Source organism: Hyperolius riggenbachi, chromosome 11 (genome assembly GCF_040937935.1).
Source record: "Hyperolius riggenbachi isolate aHypRig1 chromosome 11, aHypRig1.pri, whole genome shotgun sequence".
Lineage (NCBI taxonomy): Eukaryota > Metazoa > Chordata > Amphibia > Anura > Hyperoliidae > Hyperolius > Hyperolius riggenbachi.
Genome location: NC_090656.1, coordinates 151,255,123 through 151,276,545, shown reverse-complemented (window position 1 = coordinate 151,276,545; position 21,423 = coordinate 151,255,123).

Sequence of the window (21,423 nt, the reverse complement as noted above, 5' to 3'; positions counted from 1 at the left end):
CGGAGTGATAGATTAGAATCTAGAGCCAACGGTACGTTTTCTATGTTAAACCATTACACCATTGAAAAACTGGTTACGTCTGCAATCGAAAGAAAAATGACTATAGTTGAAGAGGTAATGGCCCCTAAACTATGTTCTGGGATGAAAGTTACAGCATCAGTGAAATCCGTTTGCAAATCGGAGTGATAGATTAGAATCTAGAGCCAACGGTACGTTTTCTATGTTAAACCATTACACCATTGAAAAACTGGATACGTTTGCATTCGAAAGAAAAATGACTATAGTTGAAGAGGTAATGGCCCCTAAACTATGTTCTGGGATGAAAGTTACAGCTTCAGTGAAATCCGTTTGCAAATCGGAGTGATAGATTAGAATCTAGAGCCAACGGTACGTTTTCTATGTTAAACCATTACACCATTGAAAAACTGGTTACGTCTGCAATCGAAAGAAAAATGACTATAGTTGAAGAGGTAATGGCCCCTAAACTATGTTCTGGGATGAAAGTTACAGTTTCAGTGAAATCCGTTTGCAAATCAGAGTGATAGATTAGAATCTAGAGCCAACGGTAAGTTTTCTATGTTAAACCATTACACCATTGAAAAACTGGTTACGTTTGCAATCGAAAGAAAAATGACTATAGTTGAAGAGGTAATGGCCCCTAAACTATGTTCTGGGATGAAAGTTACAGTTTCAGTGAAATCCGTTTGCAAATCGGAGTGATAGATTAGAATCTAGAGCCAACGGTAAGTTTTCTATGTTAAACCATTACACCATTGAAAAACTGGTTACGTTTGCAATCGAAAGAAAAATGACTATAGTTGAAGAGGTAATGGCCCCTAAACTATGTTCTGGGATGAAAGTTACAGCTTCAGTGAAATCCATTTGCAAATCGGAGTGATAGATTAGAATCTAGAGCCAACGGTAAGTTTTCTATGTTAAACCATTACACCATTGAAAAACTGGTTACGTTTGCAATCGAAAGAAAAATGACGGGGGGCGCTAGTGAGGCGCTGCAGGGAGAAGACGTGTTCCCTGTGAGCTCCGCTTTCCGAGCCAGATTGCGACTTCCATAGGACACTGAGCGGGGCATGAGACCTATTGCCTGAAAGCACAGCACCTCAGCGATGCAAAGATCCCCAAGACAATACCCACTGAGAAGCCGTGACAGCGTGAGACCGCTCCTTTCACCGCTAAAGTCTGAGAGGAAACTTTCCAAAATGGCCGACCAGGCCCAGCATGGAGATCCGTCCACGCAGCTCTCTCCTCCTTCACCAATCCAGCGGGCCCAGCAGCCGGACCTTCATCAGTCACACAGCCTGGTACCATCTCCGCAGCCTCTTCTGCCTACAACGGGGACCCCTGGCCTGGCCATAACAGGTATGTCTGCGGAAGATCTCGTGGCCCTTATAAAACAAGTTTTCCGTACGGAACTCCGTGAAGCGGTATCTGAGCTCACGCAGCATATTGCGGAAATTGGCCATAGAGTTAGCACTCTTGAGTCTCAGGTTGACGAAGTAGTGGGGGCACTTAATGAAGACCGGGCCCTCCTGGACACCCACGATGAGCGCTTAGACGAGCATGAGGCGAAGTTAGAGGACTTAGAAAATAGGAGCAGGCGAGCTAATATACGCATTAGGGGATTGCCTGAGTCCTCCACTGATCTTGACACAGTTGCGAATTCGCTTTTTAATGCGATATTGCCACCTGAGGATGCACCTGCCAGGAAAATTATCCGCATACACCGTGCAATGGCTAGGCCCCGCAATCCGGATTTACCGAGAGACATAATAGCTAAGCTCTCTACGGAAGATCTTAGGGATAAAATACTCTTAGCGGCCCGCGACATGGATCAGTTACCAGGAGTACCCTCATCAGTTCAGCTGTATGCAGACTTGGCCCCTGTCACTATTGCGAAAAGAAGGAGTATGAGGCCCTACACGCAAGCTCTCCAAAAGAAGGCCATAAGATACAAATGGGGGTTCCCGTTTCTCCTATCCTTTAAGGTGGGGGGTAAGATTTACAATTGTAAGTTACCAAAGGAAGCGGCGGCTGCTTTAGATGAGCTGGATATACCTTACGTGCTGCCTCCCCCCTTGAAACAACCGCCCCTGGAACAGAGATCCCAGAGACCGGCCAAAGAATGGAACATTGCAAGAGGATCGCGGTTCCGATCAAAGGTTCGTGCCAACGAATCGTCTCCAACTTGAGGGATCATTCCGCTGAGGAAGAATTACACAGCATACTGATCGCTTCTAAGTTACTAGTTTCATTCTCTGCTCTACTTATGGGCCACTTTATGATGCTGGACCCACTGAAGTATAGACAGTCATCTGCTTGCTCTTGGGATCTGCTTCAGGAACTCACTGCGAGCAATAGCCCCTTTATGATGTTGGGCCTACACTATGACTATATGATCATCTTTGTTTAGTGGCCCATGAGTGGTGTGGGGCCTTGGAAGTGTTTTCTAATAGCTATTATTCTCTTGATAATTTGTCTCCTACATTTGTTCTTCTTTTTAGCAGAGGGAGCCCCTTTATGATGTTGGGCCTACCCTCCTATTAAGGGTGGAGTAATTTTTCTTTTTCTTCTATTTTTGTTCTTGAACTTATTTCATCAGACTATGGTATCAGTGAGGGCGAAAGCCTCCATATGGTTTAAACGAGTTTACTGGGTTTAATCCCTGTGACTAATTTCCTTTATTATTGTGGGTGAAAGTTTTGGGTTGACACGTTATTCCTATATAGCTCGTTAAATAATGTGCTGTTACTTAGCTTAGATTTTGTGCTTCTCTATACGCACCATATGTTATTTTCATGGTAAGAGCCTTTCATGGAGGCAAATTTAGCAGGCCTGGCATGATGTAACATGTCATTTTTTATTATGCCCCTAGCTCAGTCCTTCTGTAGCGAATTATTAGAGAGTCCTAAGTCTGGCTGTGGAAATTCCTGTTGCCCCCTAGTAAAAATGCCAGTTGGAGAGCCTACTTTTTTGTGGGCTCTCTTTCTTGCATTGTCCCTGCACCATTGTGCAGTTTGCCCATTCAAGTGTTTATTGTTGTGTTATAAGAATTTCCTGGACCCACCTGGTGAGAGGGGTCCCCAATATGTTTTTTCAGTATCATCTCCCTTATTATGTAGAAAACTCAGGAAAAGTACTACTAACCCAACCACTAGGTTTGAAAAAGTATTAGATAAAATCCAGAAAAAATGGCTGCAAGATCTTACAACGTAATTACTCACAATGTCAGGGGGTTCAATTCTCCGCAAAAGAGAAGTAAGGCATTTTCCTTTTATGCTAAGTCTATGCCGGATATTCTTGGTATACAGGAAACACATTTCACCAACAAGTCTTGTCCAAAGCTCTTTCATAAAAATTACAATCGTGTGTTCATGTCCAATTATAACAAAAAACAAAGGGGGGTGGCCACTTTCTTATCCAATAACTTCCCCTTTGAAGAAATATCCCATATATCTGATAATCAGGGTACTTATAATATTCTTTTGGGGAACTTCCAAAATGGGGTTTTGTGTATTGTGAATATGTATGCTCCCCCGAATTTAGTAACTGCTACTATAAACAAAATTGCTGAGATCCTATTAACTTTAAAATATGAGTCATTGTTGTGGTTGGGTGACTTCAACTTAGCCCCCAATGACTCAATGGACAGAACAATTCCAACTCGCCCGTCTGAGGCAAAGAAAACAAAGGATTTCTTTGATAATATTCTCAAACTATACTCATTGGTGGATTCCTGGCGGGAGCACAATGGGGGGAAGAGAGGCTTCTCTTTTTATTCACCTTCACACAATTCTTATTCTAGAATTGATTTGATCCTTGTCTCCTCCTGTTGTGTTTCTGACATGGCTTACTCCAGACATTTGTTGTGTTCATGGTCGGACCATGACCCGGTGCTAACAGTAATGACTTCCCTGCTTCCAAAGACCCAGAGGGCCCCATGGAGGCTGAATGAGACCCTCTTGCACAACCCGGAAGTATGTGGAGAAATAGATGAGGCATTGGATAACTATTTCAGGGAAAATACCACACCAGAGGTCTCCCCAGCTATTTGCTGGATGGCCCACAAATCAGTTATCAGAGGACATTTCATTAAGATTGCCTCTAAGCGCAAAAGGGAAAGAGGCATTGCTGTCTCAAATTTAGAGCATAAAATAGCCACTCTACATTGTATCAATCAGACTCGACCCTCGAGATATCTGGGCAAACAAATTTACGACTTGAACACCCAATTAGAGACTATTTTGAACGCTGAATGTGAAAAAGCCCTTAGCTGGACAAATGCCAAAGCGTACGACCAATTAAACAAGCCTAATAGGTGGTTAGCACATAAATTAAGAGCACAACAATCAGTAAATAAAATATTAAGAATCAGGGATGCAAAGGGGAAAGTTACTTCTAACCCGACCAAAATTTATGAAACCTTTTTAGATTATTATAAGCAGCTGTACAAGGACGATGACCCAGGGAGAGCCTCAGCGGAAAAAGATTCATTTTTAGCACATTCCTTGCATAAAACTTTGTCCCCCATCACTCTTACGCAATTGAATCAAACTATCACATCAGAAGAATTAAGAGAGGCTATTAAAAAAACCAAGAATGCGAAATCCCCAGGCCCTGATGGTCTAACTGCATTGTACTATAAGAAATTTGAGCATACGCTAACACCTCACTTACTAAAATTCTTTAATACAATACTCAAGGGTCATCAACCTCCCCCAGAATTCTTAGCATCACTAATAGTTGTCATCCCAAAACCCCAACGTGATCCCCTTTTAACAAAGAATTATCGACCTATATCATTGCTTGGGGTGGATTATAAATTATTTACGGCTATTTTGGCAGCTAGGCTTAATAAAATTTTACCTGCTCTGGTCCATAGGGACCAAGTAGGGTTTATTCCCTTTAGGCAAGCCTCGGACAATGTGCGAAAGATAGTGGACATTCAGCATTATGCTAGCAGGTCTTCTTCATGTCTGGCCATTTTGGCCTTGGACATGGAGAAGGCCTTTGATCTTATTAAATGGCCCTATATGACTTCGGTGCTGAGGAAATATGGCTTCACTGGACCTTTTTTGAATGCAATAAAAGTGCTATACTCACTACCCACTGCCTCCCTTAAAATGCCAGCAGTCAATAGGGTGTCATTCTCAATCCAAAGGGGAACTAGGCAGGGGTGCCCCCTCTCGCCGGCGATTTTCGCCTTAATGATAGAACCCCTTGCCGAAATGATAAGAAGAACCCCTGAGATCTCGGGTATAACTATAGGGGGGAGGGAGTATAAATTGTCATTGTTTGCTGATGACATACTGCTGACCCTGTCTTCCCCACAGTCCTCTATTCCGGCTCTACTGAAGCTTATTGAGAACTTCTCCCTTTTCTCGGGCCTTAGGCTAAATTTGGATAAGTCCGAGCTTATGGTGTCCAATACCAATATTAAAGAAGGGCAGAGACTAGCCACTTCTTTAGGATTGCAATACCAGCCCAGGTATATTAAGTACCTGGGTATAAATTTAACGATAGACCCAGCAAAATTGTATGATCAAAATTACCCGGCTATGATTAGAAAATTGTCTAACGATTTAGATATATGGAATGCTTATCCGATATCCCTCTTGGGAAGGGTCACTGCTGTCAGGATGACTCTCCTACCACGTATTTTATATTTATTTCGAGTCTTGCCTATTCCAGTTGGGAAGGGCACTCTGGGAAGACTTCAGAAGCAGATTCAGCAATTCATTTGGCGTAAACGTAAAGCTCGTATTAAGTATTCTACCCTTGCTAGACCTCGGGATATGGGGGGCCTTAATGCTCCACTCCTCGTAAATTATTATTTTGCTGCCCAAGTGTCCCAACTTGCTACAGTAAATTCAAAAACTAATACCCCTATTTGGGTAGAAATAGAGTCGGAGCTCTTGGGTCCTTCAACTTTACCGGGATTAATGTGGTCCAAGTCAATTCACACGAATCATATTAGGAAAAAGTCACCGCTAGCTGCTCACTCTTTGGGTATCTGGTCTAGGCTTAGATATACACATGCCTTACAGTCCCCTGTCTCCTGCATGACAAATCTGTTTGGTAATCCTGACTTTCCTCAAGGCCTCAATAAGCATAAATTCAAATGGTGGATTACCAGAGGCTACGTTACAGTGGGCAAATTTATGTCCCACTTTAAGCTTCCCTCTCCCCTGCAATTTGGTAGGGAGAATAATGTCCCATTGGAGGAATTAGAAAATATGGCTCTGATCTTTGCTTACCTTCAGAACCTAGACAAGAGAGGTGAAGTATTAATTTACACATCCTTTGAGGTAAAATGCAAAAATCAAGATATGCAAACAGGGCTCTTATCTGACTTATATATAACCTTATGCCAAACTAACACCACTCCCAAGCTTAAGGTTCAGGATGATTGGGAGCGAGACTCTAACATTTTTCTTTCTGAGGCCAGATGGGCCCACTGCAGTGCGACTCTTACGAGAGGTTCACTATTTTTCTCATCCATTGAAACCTCTATCAAATTATACCACAGAATCTATTTTACTCCATCTAGACTTCATCGCATTTATTCAGATGCTTCTGACCTTTGCTTTAGAAATTGCCACCAAAGAGGGGACTTATGGCATATTTGGTGGGACTGCCCATCTGTGAGGATTTATTGGAAAGCAATATGGACCAAGATTTCATTGATGTTAGGTAAAAATCTATCTCCAGACCCGTCAGTCTCCTTGCTAGGAAATAGGCCCAAATCTGTGTTATACTCTACACATAAACTTATTCAATTTATTATGGCACAGGCGAAGAGGCATTTAGCTTCTCATTGGAAGCAACCTCTCCTATCTGTGGATGATATGTTTAGAGATTTAAATAAAACAATGTTGTCAGAACATATTAGAGCAAAGGTATTTGATAGGCTAGAAAATTTCTTCAAGATATGGGATCCATGGATTTCATACCAAGATAATTTGGGTCTGAGGTATACTCTCCACACGTTTTGATTTCCCCTGACAGATCTGTGCCAGATCTCGCTATTTTACAAGCAGCCTAGATGGGATGTAGACTTCCTGGATTGTATTAGGCAATATTGGTGGTACTTTATGTTCTTAAAGATTGTCTCTCACCGTTTCCTTTTCCCTCCCTTTTCTCCTTGTTTTTCCTTTTCTTTCCCAGGGGACTGATCCATCGGCATGATGTGGCATAACCACCCATGGATCGTCCTTGACCCTGTTCTATTTCCTTTTTCCCAACCCTTCTATCCTGAAATTTTCCCATCCCTCTTTCCTTCTCCCCTTTCCTCCTTCACAAAGAAGTCAATGTTAAGAAGGTGATGTCTTCAAACATTTGTATAGATATCTTATTATGACTATATAACCCTGTAATTTGAATTTTTTGTTGATGCTTTATGAGCGTGACCCCATGTGTGGGGATATTATGTATATTCATCTGTATTCATGTTGGCTTTACTCAATAAAAACCCTTGAAACGAAAGAAAAATGACTATAGTTGAAGAGGTAATGGCCCCTAAACTATGTTCTGGGATGAAAAATACAGCTTCAGTGAAATCCGTTTGCAAATCGGAGTGATAGATTAGAATCTAGAGCCAACGGTAAGTTTTCTATGTTAAACCATTACACCATTGAAAAACTGGTTACGTTTGCAATTGAAAGAAAAATGACTATAGTTGAAGAAGTAATGGCCCCTAAACTATGTTCTAGGATGAAAGTTACAGCTTCAGTGAAATCCGTTTGCAAATCGGAGTGATAGATTAGAATCTAGAGCCAACGGTAAGTTTTCTATGTTAAACCATTACACCATTGAAAAACTGGTTACGTTTGCAATCGAAAGAAAAATGACTATAGTTGAAGAGGTAATGGCCCCTAAACTATGTTCTGGGATGAAAGTTACAGCTTCAGTGAAATCCGTTTGCAAATCGGAGTGATAGATTAGAATCTAGAGCCAACGGTACGTTTTCTATGTTAAACCATTACACCGTTGAAAAACTGGTTACGTCTGCAATCGAAAGAAAAATGACTATAGTTGAAGAGGTAATGGCCCCTAAACTATGTTCTGTGATGAAAGTTACAGCTTCAGTGAAATCTGTTTGCAAATCGGAGTGATAGATTAGAATCTAGAGCCAACGGTACGTTTTCTATGTTAAACCATTACACCATTGAAAAACTGGTTACGTTTGCAATCGAAAGAAAAATGACTATAGTTGAAGAGGTAATGGCCCCTAAACTATGTTCTGGGATGAAAAATACAGCTTCAGTGAAATCCGTTTGCAAATCGGAGTGATAGATTAGAATCTAGAGCCAACGGTAAGTTTTCTATGTTAAACCATTACACCATTGAAAAACTGGTTACGTTTGCAATCGAAAGAAAAATGACTATAGTTGAAGAGGTAATGGCCCCTAAACTATGTTCTGGGATGAAAAATACAGCTTCAGTAAAATCCGTTTGCAAATCGGAGTGATAGATTAGAATCTAGAGCCAACGGTACGTTTTCTATGTTAAACCATTACACCATTGAAAAACTGGTTACGTTTGCAATCGAAAGAAAAATGACTATAGTTGAAGAGGTAATGGCCCCTAAACTATGTTCTGGGATGAAAAATACAGCTTCAGTGAAATCCGTTTGCAAATCGGAGTGATAGATTAGAATCTAGAGCCAACGGTAAGTTTTCTATGTTAAACCATTACACCATTGAAAAACTGGTTACGTTTGCAATCGAAAGAAAAATGACTATAGTTGAAGAGGTAATGGCCCCTAAACTATGTTCTGGGATGAAAGTTACAGCTTCAGTGAAATCTGTTTGCAAATCGGAGTGATAGATTAGAATCTAGAGCCAACGGTACGTTTTCTATGTTAAACCATTACACCATTGAAAAACTGGTTACGTTTGCAATCGAAAGAAAAATGACTATAGTTGAAGAGGTAATGGCCCCTAAACTATGTTCTGGGATGAAAAATACAGCTTCAGTGAAATCCGTTTGCAAATCGGAGTGATAGATTAGAATCTAGAGCCAACGGTACGTTTTCTATGTTAAACCATTACACCATTGAAAAACTGGTTACGTCTGCAATCGAAAGAAAAATGACTATAGTTGAAGAGGTAATGGCCCCTAAACTATGTTCTGGGATGAAAGTTACAGCTTCAGTGAAATCCGTTTGCAAATCGGAGTGATAGATTAGAATCTAGAGCCAACGGTACGTTTTCTATGTTAAACCATTACACCATTGAAAAACTGGTTACGTTTGCAATCGAAAGAAAAATGACTATAGTTGAAGAGGTAATGGCCCCTAAACTATGTTCTGGGATGAAAGTTACAGCTTCAGTGAAATCCGTTTGCAAATCGGAGTGATAGATTAGAATCTAGAGCCAACGGTACGTTTTCTATGTTAAACCATTACACCATTGAAAAACTGGTTACGTTTGCAATCGAAAGAAAAATGACTATAGTTGAAGAGGTAATGGCCCCTAAACTATGTTCTGGGATGAAAGTTACAGCTTCAGTGAAATCCGTTTGCAAATCGGAGTGATAGATTAGAATCTAGAGCCAACGGTACGTTTTCTATGTTAAACCATTACACCATTGAAAAACTGGTTACGTCTGCAATCGAAAGAAAAATGACTATAGTTGAAGAGGTAATGGCCCCTAAACTATGTTCTGGGATGAAAGTTACAGCTTCAGTGAAATCCGTTTGCAAATCGGAGTGATAGATTAGAATCTAGAGCCAACGGTACGTTTTCTATGTTAAACCATTACACCATTGAAAAACTGGTTACGTCTGCAATCGAAAGAAAAATGACTATAGTTGAAGAGGTAATGGCCCCTAAACTATGTTCTGGGATGAAAGTTACAGCTTCAGTGAAATCCGTTTGCAAATCGGAGTGATAGATTAGAATCTAGAGCCAACGCTACGTTTTCTATGTTAAACCATTACACCATTGAAAAACTGGTTACGTTTGCAATCGAAAGAAAAATGACTATAGTTGAAGAGGTAATGGCCCCTAAACTATGTTCTGGGATGAAAAATACAGTTTCAGTGAAATCCGTTTGCAAATCGGAGTGATAGATTAGAATCTAGAGCCAACGGTGCGTTTTCTATGTTAAACCATTACACCATTGAAAAACTGGTTACGTTTGCAATCGAAAGAAAAATGACTATAGTTGAAGAGGTAATGGCCCCTAAACTATGTTCTGGGATGAAAGTTACAGCTTCAGTGAAATCCGTTTGCAAATCGGAGTGATAGATTAGAATCTAGAGCCAACGGTACGTTTTCTATGTTAAACCATTACACCATTGAAAAACTGGTTACGTTTGCAATCGAAAGAAAAATGACTATAGTTGAAGAGGTAATGGCCCCTAAACTATGTTCTGGGATGAAAGTTACAGCTTCAGTGAAATCCGTTTGCAAATCGGAGTGATAGATTAGAATCTAGAGCCAACGGTAAGTTTTCTATGTTAAACCATTACACCATTGAAAAACTGGTTACGTCTGCAATCGAAAGAAAAATGACTATAGTTGAAGAGGTAATGGCCCCTAAACTATGTTCTGGGATGAAAGTTACAGCTTCAGTGAAATCCGTTTGCAAATCGGAGTGATAGATTAGAATCTAGAGCCAACGGTACGTTTTCTATGTTAAACCATTACACCATTGAAAAACTGGTTACGTTTGCAATCGAAAGAAAAATAACTGGGAGTGCGCATGAGCGGCGCCACAGGACACATGCTGGCACTGTGAGCTCCGCATTACAGGCGTCCAAACAGCCGCTATAACGCACAGATCCGGACAGGACACATATCCACGGAAAGCTGAGGAACTAAGCTATGCAGCGGGCCCCCCTGGGATATCCAATAAGAAGCAGAACAAACTATATTCCCCTTCGTTCGCCACTCCGCTTTAACAGGAGGTTCAGCAAGATGGCCGCCACAGCCCAGCACCAGGAAGCAGGCCTCAGCCAGCCACAGACTACCGAAGAGCCTCTAGCAAGAAAAACACCGCCTGGCCCGGTGCTAGCAAGCCAGATCTCCCCTCGACCAGGTATGTCACCCGCAGAACTGTGGTCTACCCCCCCTAAACAAGACCTCGCCAGAATCCCCGCTGAAGCCAGTGACGCAGTTTCCCGCCAATGCGTACAATCAGCCGCATGGTCCCATAGCCCACGCGTAAATACCGCGATACCAGCTGACGCGAAGTACGCATTCTGCCCATACACAGGAATACGCTTGGACGCATCATCTGCAGCACCCACCCAAAGCGTAGGCGTAACTTTGGACGCGTCAACCCCTATAGTAACACTGAACTCAAGCGTACCCTCAGACGCATCACACGCGACCTTGGCACATGGGTCAGATAACCCCACAGAACCAAGGCTGGATAATTCTGGAAGTGACCTTGGAGTACAAATAGGCGGAATGTCCGCAGAACAACTAATTGCCTCTATAACAAACGTGTTCAGAAAAGAACTCAAGGCTGAACTAAAACTGGCTGTCACAGAACTTTCTGACCGTATAGGGGATATTGGAGATAGGGTGACCACGCTTGAAAATCAAGCTCATGATCTCGTCCTGGTGACCAATGCTAACACTGCAACATTAGAAGTCCACGATGAGAGGCTGGACGTAGTAGAGGACAAATTATTATTTTGTGATTAATAAACACCCTTGAAATGAAAGAAAAATAACTATAGTTGAAGAGGTAATGGCCCCTAAACTATGTTCTGGGATGAAAAATACAGCTTCAGTGAAATCCGTTTGCAAATCGGAGTGATAGATTAGAATCTAGAGCCAACGGTACGTTTTCTATGTTAAACCATTACACCATTGAAAAACTGGTTACGTTTGCAATCGAAAGAAAAATGACTATAGTTGAAGAGGTAATGGCCCCTAAACTATGTTCTGGGATGAAAAATACAGCTTCAGTGAAATCCGTTTGCAAATCGGAGTGATAGATTAGAATCTAGAGCCAACGGTGCGTTTTCTATGTTAAACCATTACACCATTGAAAAACTGGTTACGTTTGCAATCGAAAGAAAAATGACTATAGTTGAAGAGGTAATGGCCCCTAAACTATGTTCTGGGATGAAAAATACAGCTTCAGTGAAATCCGTTTGCAAATCGGAGTGATAGATTAGAATCTAGAGCCAACGGTAAGTTTTCTATGTTAAACCATTACACCATTGAAAAACTGGTTACGTTTGCAATCGAAAGAAAAATGACTATAGTTGAAGAGGTAATGGCCCCTAAACTATGTTCTGGGATGAAAGTTACAGCTTCAGTGAAATCTGTTTGCAAATCGGAGTGATAGATTAGAATCTAGAGCCAACGGTACGTTTTCTATGTTAAACCATTACACCATTGAAAAACTGGTTACGTTTGCAATCGAAAGAAAAATGACTATAGTTGAAGAGGTAATGGCCCCTAAACTATGTTCTGGGATGAAAAGTACAGCTTCAGTGAAATCCGTTTGCAAATCGGAGTGATAGATTAGAATCTAGAGCCAACGGTACGTTTTCTATGTTAAACCATTACACCATTGAAAAACTGGTTACGTCTGCAATCGAAAGAAAAATGACTATAGTTGAAGAGGTAATGGCCCCTAAACTATGTTCTGGGATGAAAGTTACAGCTTCAGTGAAATCCGTTTGCAAATCGGAGTGATAGATTAGAATCTAGAGCCAACGGTACGTTTTCTATGTTAAACCATTACACCATTGAAAAACTGGTTACGTTTGCAATCGAAAGAAAAATGACTATAGTTGAAGAGGTAATGGCCCCTAAACTATGTTCTGGGATGAAAAATACAGCTTCAGTGAAATCCGTTTGCAAATCGGAGTGATAGATTAGAATCTAGAGCCAACGGTACGTTTTCTATGTTAAACCATTACACCATTGAAAAACTGGTTACGTTTGCAATCGAAAGAAAAATGACTATAGTTGAAGAGGTAATGGCCCCTAAACTATGTCCTGGGATGAAATTTACAGCTTCAGTGAAATCCGTTTGCAAATCGGAGTGATAGATTAGAATCTAGAGCCAACGGTACGTTTTCTATGTTAAACCATTACACCATTGAAAAACTGGTTACGTCTGCAATCGAAAGAAAAATGACTATAGTTGAAGAGGTAATGGCCCCTAAACTATGTTCTGGGATGAAAGTTACAGCTTCAGTGAAATCCGTTTGCAAATCGGAGTGATAGATTAGAATCTAGAGCCAACGGTACGTTTTCTATGTTAAACCATTACACCATTGAAAAACTGGTTACGTCTGCAATCGAAAGAAAAATGACTATAGTTGAAGAGGTAATGGCCCCTAAACTATGTTCTGGGATGAAAGTTACAGTTTCAGTGAAATCCGTTTGCAAATCGGAGTGATAGATTAAAATCTAGAGCCAACGGTAAGTTTTCTATGTTAAACCATTACACCATTGAAAAACTGGTTACGTTTGCAATCGAAAGAAAAATGACTATAGTTGAAGAGGTAATGGCCCCTAAACTATGTTCTGGGATGAAAGTTACAGCTTCAGTGAAATCCGTTTGCAAATCGGAGTGATAGATTAGAATCTAGAGCCAACGGTACGTTTTCTATGTTAAACCATTACACCATTGAAAAACTGGTTACGTCTGCAATCGAAAGAAAAATGACTATAGTTGAAGAGGTAATGGCCCCTAAACTATGTTCTGGGATGAAAGTTACAGTTTCAGTGAAATCCGTTTGCAAATCGGAGTGATAGATTAGAATCTAGAGCCAACGGTAAGTTTTCTATGTTAAACCATTACACCATTGAAAAACTGGTTACGTTTGCAATCGAAAGAAAAATGACTATAGTTGAAGAGGTAATGGCCCCTAAACTATGTTCTGGGATGAAAGTTACAGTTTCAGTGAAATCCGTTTGCAAATCGGAGTGATAGATTAGAATCTAGAGCCAACGGTACGTTTTCTATGTTAAACCATTACACCATTGAAAAACTGGTTACGTTTGCAATCGAAAGAAAAATGACTATAGTTGAAGAGGTAATGGCCCCTAAACTATGTTCTGGGATGAAAGTTACAGCTTCAGTGAAATCCATTTGCAAATCGGAGTGATAGATTAGAATCTAGAGCCAACGGTAAGTTTTCTATGTTAAACCATTACACCATTGAAAAACTGGTTACGTTTGCAATCGAAAGAAAAATGACTATAGTTGAAGAGGTAATGGCCCCTAAACTATTTTCTGGGATGAAAGTTACAGCTTCAGTGAAATCCGTTTGCAAATCGGAGTGATAGATTAGAATCTAGAGCCAACGGTACGTTTTCTATGTTAAACCATTACACCATTGAAAAACTGGTTACGTCTGCAATCGAAAGAAAAATGACTATAGTTGAAGAGGTAATGGCCCCTAAACTATGTTCTGGGATGAAAGTTACAGCTTCAGTGAAATCCGTTTGCAAATCGGAGTGATAGATTAGAATCTAGAGCCAACGGTACGTTTTCTATGTTAAACCATTACACCATTGAAAAACTGGTTACGTTTGCAATCGAAAGAAAAATGACTATAGTTGAAGAGGTAATGGCCCCTAAACTATGTTCTGGGATGAAAAATACAGCTTCAGTGAAATCCGTTTGCAAATCGGAGTGATAGATTAGAATCTAGAGCCAACGGTACGTTTTCTATGTTAAACCATTACACCATTGAAAAACTGGTTACGTTTGCAATTGAAAGAAAAATGACTATAGTTGAAGAGGTAATGGCCCCTAAACTATGTTCTGGGATGAAAAATACAGCTTCAGTGAAATCCGTTTGCAAATCGGAGTGATAGATTAGAATCTAGAGCCAACGGTAAGTTTTCTATGTTAAACCATTACACCATTGAAAAACTGGTTACGTTTGCAATCGAAAGAAAAATGACTATAGTTGAAGAGATAATGGCCCCTAAACTATGTTCTGGGATGAAAAATACAGCTTCAGTGAAATCCGTTTGCAAATCGGAGTGATAGATTAGAATCTAGAGCCAACGGTACGTTTTCTATGTTAAACCATTACACCATTGAAAAACTGGTTACGTTTGCAATCGAAAGAAAAATGACTATAGTTGAAGAGGTAATGGCCCCTAAACTATGTTCTGGGATGAAAAATACAGCTTCAGTGAAATCCGTTTGCAAATCGGAGTGATAGATTAGAATCTAGAGCCAACGGTACGTTTTCTATGTTAAACCATTACACCATTGAAAAACTGGTTACGTTTGCAATCGAAAGAAAAATGACTATAGTTGAAGAGGTAATGGCCCCTAAACTATTTTCTGGGATGAAAGTTACAGCTTCAGTGAAATCCGTTTGCAAATCGGAGTGATAGATTAGAATCTAGAGCCAACGGTACGTTTTCTATGTTAAACCATTACACCATTGAAAAACTGGTTACGTCTGCAATCGAAAGAAAAATGACTATAGTTGAAGAGGTAATGGCCCCTAAACTATGTTCTGGGATGAAAGTTACAGCTTCAGTGAAATCCGTTTGCAAATCGGAGTGATAGATTAGAATCTAGAGCCAACGGTACGTTTTCTATGTTAAACCATTACACCATTGAAAAACTGGTTACGTTTGCAATCGAAAGAAAAATGACTATAGTTGAAGAGGTAATGGCCCCTAAACTATGTTCTGGGATGAAAAATACAGCTTCAGTGAAATCCGTTTGCAAATCGGAGTGATAGATTAGAATCTAGAGCCAACGGTACGTTTTCTATGTTAAACCATTACACCATTGAAAAACTGGTTACGTTTGCAATTGAAAGAAAAATGACTATAGTTGAAGAGGTAATGGCCCCTAAACTATGTTCTGGGATGAAAAATACAGCTTCAGTGAAATCCGTTTGCAAATCGGAGTGATAGATTAGAATCTAGAGCCAACGGTAAGTTTTCTATGTTAAACCATTACACCATTGAAAAACTGGTTACGTTTGCAATCGAAAGAAAAATGACTATAGTTGAAGAGATAATGGCCCCTAAACTATGTTCTGGGATGAAAAATACAGCTTCAGTGAAATCCGTTTGCAAATCGGAGTGATAGATTAGAATCTAGAGCCAACGGTACGTTTTCTATGTTAAACCATTACACCATTGAAAAACTGGTTACGTTTGCAATCGAAAGAAAAATGACTATAGTTGAAGAGGTAATGGCCCCTAAACTATGTTCTGGGATGAAAAATACAGCTTCAGTGAAATCCGTTTGCAAATCGGAGTGATAGATTAGAATCTAGAGCCAACGGTACGTTTTCTATGTTAAACCATTACACCATTGAAAAACTGGTTACGTCTGCAATCGAAAGAAAAATGACTATAGTTGAAGAGGTAATGGCCCCTAAACTATGTTCTGGGATGAAAGTTACAGCATCAGTGAAATCCGTTTGCAAATCGGAGTGATAGATTAGAATCTAGAGCCAACGGTACGTTTTCTATGTTAAACCATTACACCATTGAAAAACTGGATACGTTTGCATTCGAAAGAAAAATGACTATAGTTGAAGAGGTAATGGCCCCTAAACTATGTTCTGGGATGAAAGTTACAGCTTCAGTGAAATCCGTTTGCAAATCGGAGTGATAGATTAGAATCTAGAGCCAACGGTACGTTTTCTATGTTAAACCATTACACCATTGAAAAACTGGTTACGTCTGCAATCGAAAGAAAAATGACTATAGTTGAAGAGGTAATGGCCCCTAAACTATGTTCTGGGATGAAAGTTACAGCTTCAGTGAAATCCGTTTGCAAATCGGAGTGATAGATTAGAATCTAGAGCCAACGGTACGTTTTCTATGTTAAACCATTACACCATTGAAAAACTGGTTACGTTTGCAATCGAAAGAAAAATGACTATAGTTGAAGAGGTAATGGCCCCTAAACTATGTTCTGGGATGAAAAATACAGCTTCAGTGAAATCCGTTTGCAAATCGGAGTGATAGATTAGAATCTAGAGCCAACGGTACGTTTTCTATGTTAAACCATTACACCATTGAAAAACTGGTTACGTCTGCAATCGAAAGAAAAATGACTATAGTTGAAGAGGTAATGGCCCCTAAACTATGTTCTGGGATGAAAGTTACAGCATCAGTGAAATCCGTTTGCAAATCGGAGTGATAGATTAGAATCTAGAGCCAACGGTACGTTTTCTATGTTAAACCATTACACCATTGAAAAACTGGATACGTTTGCATTCGAAAGAAAAATGACTATAGTTGAAGAGGTAATGGCCCCTAAACTATGTTCTGGGATGAAAGTTACAGCTTCAGTGAAATCCGTTTGCAAATCGGAGTGATAGATTAGAATCTAGAGCCAACGGTACGTTTTCTATGTTAAACCATTACACCATTGAAAAACTGGTTACGTCTGCAATCGAAAGAAAAATGACTATAGTTGAAGAGGTAATGGCCCCTAAACTATGTTCTGGGATGAAAGTTACAGTTTCAGTGAAATCCGTTTGCAAATCAGAGTGATAGATTAGAATCTAGAGCCAACGGTAAGTTTTCTATGTTAAACCATTACACCATTGAAAAACTGGTTACGTTTGCAATCGAAAGAAAAATGACTATAGTTGAAGAGGTAATGGCCCCTAAACTATGTTCTGGGATGAAAGTTACAGTTTCAGTGAAATCCGTTTGCAAATCGGAGTGATAGATTAGAATCTAGAGGCAACGGTAAGTTTTCTATGTTAAACCATTACACCATTGAAAAACTGGTTACGTTTGCAATCGAAAGAAAAATGACTATAGTTGAAGAGGTAATGGCCCCTAAACTATGTTCTGGGATGAAAGTTACAGCTTCAGTGAAATCCATTTGCAAATCGGAGTGATAGATTAGAATCTAGAGCCAACGGTAAGTTTTCTATGTTAAACCATTACACCATTGAAAAACTGGTTACGTTTGCAATCGAAAGAAAAATGACTATAGTTGAAGAGGTAATGGCCCCTAAACTATGTTCTGGGATGAAAAATACAGCTTCAGTGAAATCCGTTTGCAAATCGGAGTGATAGATTAGAATCTAGAGCCAACGGTAAGTTTTCTATGTTAAACCATTACACCATTGAAAAACTGGTTACGTTTGCAATTGAAAGAAAAATGACTATAGTTGAAGAGGTAATGGCCCCTAAACTATGTTCTGGGATGAAAGTTACAGCTTCAGTGAAATCCGTTTGCAAATCGGAGTGATAGATTAGAATCTAGAGCCAACGGTAAGTTTTCTATGTTAAACCATTACACCATTGAAAAACTGGTTACGTTTGCAATCGAAAGAAAAATGACTATAGTTGAAGAGATAATGGCCCCTAAACTATGTTCTGGGATGAAAAATACAGCTTCAGTGAAATCCGTTTGCAAATCGGAGTGATAGATTAGAATCTAGAGCCAACGGTACGTTTTCTATGTTAAACCATTACACCATTGAAAAACTGGTTACGTTTGCAATCGAAAGAAAAATGACTATAGTTGAAGAGGTAATGGCCCCTAAACTATGTTCTGGGATGAAAAATACAGCTTCAGTGAAATCCGTTTGCAAATCGGAGTGATAGATTAGAATCTAGAGCCAACGGTACGTTTTCTATGTTAAACCATTACACCATTGAAAAACTGGTTACGTCTGCAATCGAAAGAAAAATGACTATAGTTGAAGAGGTAATGGCCCCTAAACTATGTTCTGGGATGAAAGTTACAGCATCAGTGAAATCCGTTTGCAAATCGGAGTGATAGATTAGAATCTAGAGCCAACGGTACGTTTTCTATGTTAAACCATTACACCATTGAAAAACTGGATACGTTTGCATTCGAAAGAAAAATGACTATAGTTGAAGAGGTAATGGCCCCTAAACTATGTTCTGGGATGAAAGTTACAGCTTCAGTGAAATCCGTTTGCAAATCGGAGTGATAGATTAGAATCTAGAGCCAACGGTACGTTTTCTATGTTAAACCATTACACCATTGAAAAACTGGTTACGTCTGCAATCGAAAGAAAAATGACTATAGTTGAAGAGGTAATGGCCCCTAAACTATGTTCTGGGATGAAAGTTACAGCTTCAGTGAAATCCGTTTGCAAATCGGAGTGATAGATTAGAATCTAGAGCCAACGGTACGTTTTCTATGTTAAACCATTACACCATTGAAAAACTGGTTACGTTTGCAATCGAAAGAAAAATGACTATAGTTGAAGAGGTAATGGCCCCTAAACTATGTTCTGGGATGAAAAATACAGCTTCAGTGAAATCCGTTTGCAAATCGGAGTGATAGATTAGAATCTAGAGCCAACGGTACGTTTTCTATGTTAAACCATTACACCATTGAAAAACTGGTTACGTCTGCAATCGAAAGAAAAATGACTATAGTTGAAGAGGTAATGGCCCCTAAACTATGTTCTGGGATGAAAGTTACAGCTTCAGTGAAATCCGTTTGCAAATCGGAGTGATAGATTAGAATCTAGAGCCAACGGTACGTTTTCTATGTTAAACCATTACACCATTGAAAAACTGGTTACGTTTGCAATCGAAAGAAAAATGACTATAGTTGAAGAGGTAATGGCCCCTAAACTATGTTCTGGGATGAAAAATACAGCTTCAGTGAAATCCGTTTGCAAATCGGAGTGATAGATTAGAATCTAGAGCCAACGGTACGTTTTCTATGTTAAACCATTACACCATTGAAAAACTGGTTACGTTTGCAATTGAAAGAAAAATGACTATAGTTGAAGAGGTAATGGCCCCTAAACTATGTTCTGGGATGAAAAATACAGCTTCAGTGAAATCCGTTTGCAAATCGGAGTGATAGATTAGAATCTAGAGCCAACGGTAAGTTTTCTATGTTAAACCATTACACCATTGAAAAACTGGTTACGTTTGCAATCGAAAGAAAAATGACTATAGTTGAAGAGATAATGGCCCCTAAACTATGTTCTGGGATGAAAAATACAGCTTCAGTGAAATCCGTTTGCAAATCGGAGTGATAGATTAGAATCTAGAGCCAACGGTACGTTTTCTATGTTAAACCATTACACCATTGAAAAACTGGTTACGTTTGCAATCGAAAGAAAAATGACTATAGTTGAAGAGGTGATGGCCCCTAAACTATGTTCTGGGATGAAAAATACAGCTTCAGTGAAATCCGTTTGCAAATCGGAGTGATAGATTAGAATCTAGAGCCAACGGTACGTTTTCTATGTTAAACCATTACACCATTGAAAAACTGGTTACGTCTGCAATCGAAAGAAAAATGACTATAGTTGAAGAGGTAATGGCCCCTAAACTATGTTCTGGGATGAAAGTTACAGCATCAGTGAAATCCGTTTGCAAATCGGAGTGATAGATTAGAATCTAGAGCCAACGGTACGTTTTCTATGTTAAACCATTACACCATTGAAAAACTGGATACGTTTGCATTCGAAAGAAAAATGACTATAGTTGAAGAGGTAATGGCCCCTAAACTATGTTCTGGGATGAAAGTTACAGCTTCAGTGAAATCCGTTTGCAAATCGGAGTGATAGATTAGAATCTAGAGCCAACGGTACGTTTTCTATGTTAAACCATTACACCATTGAAAAACTGGTTACGTCTGCAATCGAAAGAAAAATGACTATAGTTGAAGAGGTAATGGCCCCTAAACTATGTTCTGGGATGAAAGTTACAGCTTCAGTGAAATCCGTTTGCAAATCGGAGTGATAGATTAGAATCTAGAGCCAACGGTACGTTTTCTATGTTAAACCATTACACCATTGAAAAACTGGTTACGTTTGCAATCGAAAGAAAAATGACTATAGTTGAAGAGGTAATGGCCCCTAAACTATGTTCTGGGATGAAAAATACAGCTTCAGTGAAATCCGTTTGCAAATCGGAGTGATAGATTAGAATCTAGAGCCAACGGTACGTTTTCTATGTTAAACCATTACACCATTGAAAAACTGGTTACGTCTGCAATCGAAAGAAAAATGACTATAGTTGAAGAGGTAATGGCCCCTAAACTATGTTCTGGGATGAAAGTTACAGCATCAGTGAAATCCGTTTGCAAATCGGAGTGATAGATTAGAATCTAGAGCCAACGGTACGTTTTCTATGTTAAACCATTACACCATTGAAAAACTGGATACGTTTGCATTCGAAAGAAAAATGACTATAGTTGAAGAGGTAATGGCCCCTAAACTATGTTCTGGGATGAAAGTTACAGCTTCAGTGAAATCCGTTTGCAAATCGGAGTGATAGATTAGAATCTAGAGCCAACGGTACGTTTTCTATGTTAAACCATTACACCATTGAAAAACTGGTTACGTCTGCAATCGAAAGAAAAATGACTATAGTTGAAGAGGTAATGGCCCCTAAACTATGTTCTGGGATGAAAGTTACAGTTTCAGTGAAATCCGTTTGCAAATCAGAGTGATAGATTAGAATCTAGAGCCAA